Source organism: Notolabrus celidotus, chromosome 15 (assembly GCF_009762535.1).
Source record: "Notolabrus celidotus isolate fNotCel1 chromosome 15, fNotCel1.pri, whole genome shotgun sequence".
In the NCBI taxonomy this organism is placed as follows: domain Eukaryota; kingdom Metazoa; phylum Chordata; class Actinopteri; order Labriformes; family Labridae; genus Notolabrus; species Notolabrus celidotus.
Window position 1 is genome coordinate 14548066 of NC_048286.1, and position 8254 is coordinate 14556319.

The 8254-nt window shown below is 41.0% G+C and overlaps 1 long non-coding RNA gene across 2 annotated transcripts; it reads right to left on the minus strand.

The window, feature by feature from the left end:
* Positions 1-1412: 1412 nt before the first annotated feature.
* Positions 1413-7256, minus strand: LOC117826978. Of its 2 annotated transcripts, none has more exons than XR_004634120.1 (4): positions 7080-7256; positions 6616-6667; positions 5273-5383; positions 1413-4472 (listed from the first exon to the last, which is right to left on the minus strand). It is a non-coding gene; the product is annotated as an uncharacterized LOC117826978 (long non-coding RNA). The 2 variants fall into 2 exon arrangements; XR_004634119.1 differs by having other exon boundaries at positions 7035-7256.
* Between the last annotated feature and the right edge of the window lie 998 nt (positions 7257-8254).

Consider the following 8254-nt stretch of genomic DNA (forward strand, 5'->3'; position numbering starts at 1 on the left):
TGCTGCAAACTACCGTTGACTGGACCGTTAAGAGTGGTGAACCTGCGGTAAGTAAACAAACATTAGTGTTGATAGCATTGTGGCGAGGAGGACAATTCATATGGAAATTAATTGAAAAATACTCACCCTGGCGAAAACCTAACGACAGTCCTTGTTGAGCACCTTGATACCCAGGTCGTGGACCTAACCACTCAAGAAAATTTTGAGTCTCAAGGCTTTTGAAAGCCTTCATTTGCTCAGTGATGTAAAATTAAATCTGGAGGAAGAGGTAGTTAGTGATGTCAATGGCTCGGGTCAGTTAAAAAATCGGAAGTCCTCATGAGAGGAGGATCTCTTCCAACATAATCTAGAAATGTTTTCAGTATCGCTGTCTTATTACGGTGTCTAGAGCAACACAGTACGGGCTTTCCTTGGTTGCGTCCATTCTGAAATTTACTTCCTGACCCCCATTTGAATTCCACATGTCACTGGCATGACGTTATTGCAAACAACCTATTAGCCAGGTTTACTTTCAGCATTTCTGCTGCTCAGTCCTCTTCTTCACCTTCCTCTTCATCGTCATCATTATTGACCATATTTTACATCACGTCTTCTTGTGAGTGATTTTCTCCATTATTATCTTTTTCTTCGTTATCCGACAACTTTACTTCTTTATCAACACAAAATGAATGCAATCAGAAATTAGATAAGTAGCACAAATTTATTGCGATATTATTCATAGCCAACAAATTGTTTGCACAATGTTTGCATCTTTGCATGCATGTAATCAGAAATGTTCGTATTTGATCAGTTGATCAAACAGCAGAAGTCAACAGTTATTGTTTAATAACTACAACGTCATCATATAAGTGTGTCAATGTGTTTATATTTTCATTTTTTTCAGAAAATTGTTATACATTTTTGGGGTTAGAGCACTCAGAAAAGCCTCAGCCTTTTCTAACCCTACCATCCCCCCCTGCTGCTGATTGGTAGTTATATGATGTGATCCTTTGATCGTGTTATCAATAATTTGGACTTGCTGGAAAAACACTGTCAACAAACTGTGAATCATGTAAGTGTTCATTTCTTGATGTATGGCTTTGATATTTTCCATTGATGAATGCGTGCTGGTATTTATAATGAGATTTCTGCACAATCAAGCTTTTGGGGCTTTTCTGTTGATCTGAACGCTGTGAAAAATGAATAGGACCTTTCTAAGAGGAAAAACACTCACTGTTAATTAATCTTATGAAGTATTTTATTAATATTGACCCAGGACTTCTGCACAGACAACAATTTATAACATCAAGGAAGACAATACTTTTTTAATTACTGTTGTTTGCATGAATTAGACTGCAGATGAATGCTAATAAATTGAATGTGTTCAATTGGAATTAAATCAGATGTTTGTTTAAACTCAAACGCCTGTTTGTCAATTAGAGGTCTTATTATTTCATGTCAGGGCAATGATTGCTTTGACTTAGTGACTGCTTGAAGGATCCAAGCCAGTCAGACAAGCGATCAATAACGTCATGATCCAAAGTGACCCCCCTGCTGTTCTGCACGGGAAACCCCATTTCTGAGCTGTCACCGAATTGAGTTGAATCCAAGGCACTGAAGTACTTTGATATTAGACAGAGATTTTAAAAGGTAATTTATTGTGGCAACATAAAAAGACAAGGTTAAAGTGATCTTAAACATCAAACCAAAGATTGATTTCTTTCTTTTTTTATTCATATTTCTCTCAAATGTGTTCTCTGACGATAGATTTAGCTTTCACAAGCATGAGTCAACACGTGGACAGAGGCTATCGTATCTGGTTTCCTTAAAATAAAAGCGAGGTGCAAGTCCCTCATGAACAATACAAAAAAAAAGATCAATACATAGTGTTTGTTTGTGCGTGTGGGTGGTTGAATGTGCCCATCCGTCTGTGAGAACGAAAAAAGGTCATGAATGCAAAAATAGAGACTCCTGATGAAAAAAGGCCAACAATCAAAAAAAGTGTAAGTGTGTTTGTGTGATAATGATGTGTGGCGTTTTTTTGCGTAGTACTGAGTTTGCATTTTCTCTAACAAGGGTCTGGCGTCCCCACAGACGTCAGTGGGATCCACGCTGGGCCCTTTTCGCAGTAATCAGCCAGACTGTCTTGCTCTAATTGTTTCCAGATTTGTGTGGGAGGTCAGAGCCCCGGAGTGCTGATCCTTGCCAAGTTTATAAACAGAGCAGTGTTTCCAGATGGCCACTGGCTCCAGACTGGCTAGCAGGTTGATTGGGACCAGAATAATAACAGGTGGAGAACAGACAATGAATTCCTTGACACTTTTACCTCGCACACACTCACAGACGCAGCGACACTCTCTGAAAACACAGACACACACACACACACACACACACACACACACACACACACACACACACACACACACACACAGTAACACAGTAACACACTTTCAATATGGTGAGCAGCAGAGACTCCTGACGCCGTCTCTGCGGTTTGAGCTCAGCTACAGGCAGATCTGAGGGTTTAATACCGACAGGATGTACGGCACATTTTGGGAGCTGAGCAGAGCTTGTTTTAGAGTTTTACTCATGAGAATAAAACATCTTGAAAAATCAAGAGTATTTGGGTTTGAAATGTAAAGATTTAACCCTTTTTAACCCTGTGTTGTGCCTAAGAAGTACAATTATTGACTGATTTAAAAAGAAACTGTTAAAAAAAAGAGGACATTTTTTAAACTTCTCCTTTTTGATGAGTTGTATTTTGACATTTAACAGCATTTTTTCCTGACTTGGCCTGCTACCAGCTTTATGAAACCTTTCCTTCTTGTGGGGAACAAAGTCAGCTGTGAATTGCAAAAGAGCAGATTACAAAACATGAGGTTCCTACAGGAAGCCAACTGCTATTTCTAATGTTGTTTTTGGATGTCAGTTTGTGCAATCATTTTGACTCTCTATGGTATCTAATTATTCATGATTTTACATTCTGTAATTTTGTTACATGTGTATTTTTAGTTCTGCATACAAGCCAAATAAAACTAATTCCTTGGAAATGTAAAGAAAATAAATGTGTCAGATACAATTTATGTATTATTCAAATCTGTTCTTAGTTATTTTTCCCTCTGTAAAGTTTTGAAAAGTTCCTGTTTCAAACTTTGTCAAAGCTGAAGGTTCGATGTTTTTCCAAGAATCCACACACATACACTGGCAGTCACACTTTGAACGTGTAGATTTCAGCAGCTTCGGTGAACACATTCCCACCACCATCACATCATTAGCTCCAGCATGTCTCTTAATGCCTCTCTCAAGTTTTTGTTTACAGAATCCAGTCCTTCCAAGGTCTTTGTAATAGCTTGAGAGATCTGTGTTCTGGAGGAGGGGGAGGCTTTGAGGATGTGTGTGTGCTGAGGGGAGGGGGGAGCTGCCTTTCATCGGTTTTGCTCTGCTACACTTGTTTGGGCCAAGGTTGGCCCCTGTTTTTCAGTAAGCGTACTCCACTCCAGATGTGCGGCGGCTCCAGAGTGGCTGCCATGTACAGTAAATCGGCATCCGAGGGCTCGTCAATCTGTGGGGTAGAGAGCTGCGGTGTCGTCAGCCCCAGCCACTGGTATAAACGGAAATTTGTACTGCTGAGCTCCCCCAAGGCCTTGAGGGAGGTGGAGGAGGAGGGGTAGAGAAAAGTGGAGGGGGAGTTCAGGGGAGGATATTTGGAAGTGAGATCTCAAAACTGAAACTGATGAGCAGCGAGGGACAGAGACTGTTAACACACACAAAAGGTGCAGCAAAATGTCTGAATCCCCTCGTCCAAAAGGGATAATGAGCTCAGTTCGCTTGGCGGCGGGACGGTAAATGAGCAGAAGAATGACGTCGACGTGAAAATAAATGATTACTTTTGCAGGGAAATTTATCCGCTGCTGAAAATGGAGACATGAATGTAGAAGCAGGTCACAGTCAGGGATTTTTCAGCATGCATTAAATCAAATCGTCCAGCTCCAAGTAGATAAAATGATACAATAAGTTCATAGAATGAGTGAATTCAACAAGCCTCAGAATGAAATAGGCCGGTTTCACAGAGCAGCTATCCGGTCCAAACAGCTCATACTGGTGACAAGAAGTAGACAGAAAGTGCCAAAACCAGAATATGAATAGAGAAAATGAAGGAATACTTCAGCATCATTCAGTTAATATAAATACATGAAGCCTCAGTCATAATAAAGCTCTTTGCAGAGAGGACACAGAGCAGACTCTGGAGTGCCATCAGGGCAGACAGTGTTTCCCCCGCACATTCCTCCCTTTACATTTTCCCATGCTCGGAGCTTGGGCTCTGACTCAGCGCCATTATCACCGAGACCCAGTCAGAGGAAAGCTACTGATGACTTACAGAGAGAAGCCCTCATGTCCAGACTAATGTTTGAGACCGGTCCTCACTGCGGTTTCCTCCCATCCGATGTTATTAAAGGTCAGCCATGTTTCTGTCAGACGGAGGCATGGGAAAGCTGCAGATAGCAGAGGAATTAAGGATGTGACTGATCTTTTTTCTTTTAACTGTCACCTGGTTAAAAACTGTATTACTACAGTCAGAACCTTTGTATGCACTCTGATGATGGGGTTATAAGCTTTGCGCATGGTGCTCTCTAAGTTATCAATTCAGAGAAATACTGTATGTTGGTCAAACCCAAAAGATGATTATGCATTAAAGTTTTGTCCCAAACTTTGGCAAAGCCCAGTTAACAACATCAAAAGATGACGAATGCACTGACAAAGTAAACAAGCAGCTTATCTATAACATTATGGATTTATTTCTGTGAGATTTGTTCTGTACCTACCTCATTTTTCTCAGGTAAATAATGAATGTGTTTACATGCACTTGAGTACCTAAAATCAATCCTTCTCCCATTTTTGATCATATTTTGGACATGGCGTTTACATGCACAGAGAGTAACCTAGTTATTCATACTCCTGTATTCATGATAAATACCTTTTACAACACAAAACACAACAATTTTGAGAAAAATTAGGCTATTGTGGCTTATTGTGGGCTTAGCACTACCATATGTCTGCATTGCATTGCAGATATGGTGTTTCCATCTCAGTTCCAGCAATGGGACAAGAGAGCAACAGCAAATATTAAACCTGTCCTCTTCTGACTGGTGTCAGTCTGGCCCTGCCATCGCGTCTGACCAGGGAAAAACAGGTGAAAATATGCAGCCGTTTCATCATGGAGTTTGCAGATAATGAGTGGAGTGAAAACTAACAGATGAATGGGGCATCCTTTAACTGACTGTGTGTGACATACCTGAACCGTTCACGTTTGTTGCTCCTGAAGTCTGACACTGTCCATGCTGCCCCCTTGTTTGTTTTGCCAACGTCACTTGGCTGAGGCTGTGCATGTGCAGGTAGTGTGCGGCTGTCAAAAAACGGGATAAGGACTTGATGTGTACATGCACAAACACATTAACAGGATACTTTAAAAAAGCAGATCAAACCAGGACACTTAATTCATGTAAACATAGTCTATGATTTACAGATCTTTATGGTAACTCATAAAGATACCTTGTATTATTTCTTTGTAGAGAGACAACTTTATAGCTCATTGTCAAATTAAAACTCTGGTAATTAATACTGGTTGAGTGAAATAGGGTTTTGATGGAGAGTGGGCACTGATCGAATGAAGATTTAGCTAAGTAGTAAGTTGAAGGTTAACACTGCGGGAAAACAGCGCTACTATTTTCACTAATTGTATTATAATGTGTGCATTAAAATGTCAAAAACAAATCCACCTTTGTTATGTTTTTTTGAGGTGTGTGTTTCTGTTTATCTTGTATGTTAACAGCAATGTTTGAAGACAGAGTCATCCTTTCTATTATTCAAGTCCATGTTGTGTTTATTTTCATCTTCATGTTATAGAAACATGGAAAACATGAGATCTGTCAAAGTGGGTGGAGAAAAGCCTGCAATCTGTTTATGTTAGTCAACATAACTTGTGGCTATGACACAAGAATATGACACCATTATGAAAATAATAATAACATGATTAAACTTTAGGCTCTCACACACTGTTATTCTGCAACAGTGCTGGAACGTAGCTCCATCATCATTACATCTTTGTACTTCATCAAAACAGGGGAACACTGGTATCCAAGTGTGTGAATTCACATTGCATTACGCCGCTGGAGAACCGAAGAAGCTTGTTATCACACAGTAGGAGCTTCACGTTCACACCCACACTCAGACATACACATACACACAGTGCTGTTCTGCCATGCCGGCCTGAGTGCTACACATTGCCAATTGCTTCCTCTCATTCTACCTCCGTTACTACCTCCGAAAGAGGATCAGAGGTGTAACCACCTTGCCCTACCATTACGCTTACGTGTGTTACACATTAAGACGTAACAGGAGCGAAAATATCTCGCCATGAAGTGGCAGTATGTAAACACCATTTGTTTAATTCTCCAGAGTACTGGATAGTGCTAACAAACAATGTAACAATGCAGTTGCATATAATTTTAAATTAAGTTAGCTAGTGTGCAATTTCCGAACATGTTAACCTGGACATTGAGCTAACATCTAAATCTGAATACAACTTATCACAAATGAAAATCAATCTGGATATGGTGAGCAGATGTGCACTCGTACATCATGGAGGGGCTGTGACTTCATCAGACAGAGAGCCTTTCCCACAAATAGTCTGTAACAGATTGGAGACAGGATTGCATTAGACCTATCCTGCAGTGTGACATGATCACATAATGTATGAATGTAAATTTATATGTGTTTAATGACATGTTTCATGACACCAGGCAGCCATATTTGGGATGGAAGATTACCTCTAATTGCTGCGTAGTACAAATAAATTGAATGAAACTCACTCTATCCAAAAATAATAAAACCAAAGATCAAAAAAATGTATGTTGTTATGGAGTCTGTGTTGTAATCTATCCATCGGCATGCCCATATCATGACCTTTTCCCCCTCAAAAGACCCACTGCCCGACCCCCTGTCCCTGGTTTCCTCTGGGATCCCCCACACTCAACTTTGGGTTTCCCCCCCCTTACCCAGTAACGAGCCGAGGCGTCAGAGGCCTGATTATTTGCACTGACCCGGGTCTGTCTCCTTGGGGCGGCTGCCTCGGCACAGTCGCACTGGATCCCATTGACACGGTGCGAGGGAGAAGAAGGGGGGAAGAAAACAGACCCTGGCTCCAGTCAGTCGGCCCTCCTCGGCAGGTTGATGAATGTCCAGGACTTCACGATCTTTGCCACCCAAGCCAGTGGAGTCAGTCTACAATGAGTTACAGTCTCCTGGTTAGAAAACCCTCCTACCCGCCACCACCATCGCCACCACCACCCTCCCCCCATCAACAGCCCACGAGTCCCTCCGTCCCCCCAGAACCCGAGCTGGCTGGCCTCCCTCCTTTCACAAACACTGGAGGTCTATCCTTGACTGCCCCGCGCCACCACCTCCCTCGCCCTTTCAACTCTCGGACCTGACTGCGCTGATTCTACCCGGCAACACACACACCCACAAGTTCAACCACAGGTTGGCACGGGTTCCCTGTCTATGGCATTTCATTACACCACTGGCTCCTAACGGCAGGTTGTTGCTGTACTGATGCATTCATGAACCTGACACCTGACTATAAAGCCCAATGTACAGCAGTTAATGTTGAGCAAGTGATCAGATTGGACAAGATACAAACTACAAACTACAGCGATATAACTTTGACTTAATGTATCACTCTACGTCAGGAGTTAGAGCTAACCGTCTTCGTCTAATGTGATCAAGCTGGCACTTCAGAATCACACAAACACCAAAGAGACTTTCAACAGACTCTAATTTCAACGGTTACAAAATAGATTTAAACAAACAGAAAGTATGTTTAAACTTATATATGAATATTATATGTATTATGTTATAAATATAAATGTATGTTTATACTGAAACCTATAGGAGAATGTGTTGCTCAGTAATAATCGAGCTCTGTGTTTTGTGTTTGTAGAGCCAAACAAATGATTAAAAAACAAAAAATGTGTTAATCTATTGTTGCCTTTTACTTTTTACTACTTGTATAAGAGTTGTGTTTAAGTGATATCACATTTGAGGTCATGCCATTATACTATACAGTGATGACTTTCTATGACTGATAACAGCTGTGCTGGTATTCAGAACAATGAGCACTCTCCCTTGTGTGACATTGCTTTATCATATGTTTTTTCCAACCATGGATTTGACAAATAAAATATTTTATCTTCCTGAAGGTGATGGACCCTGTCAT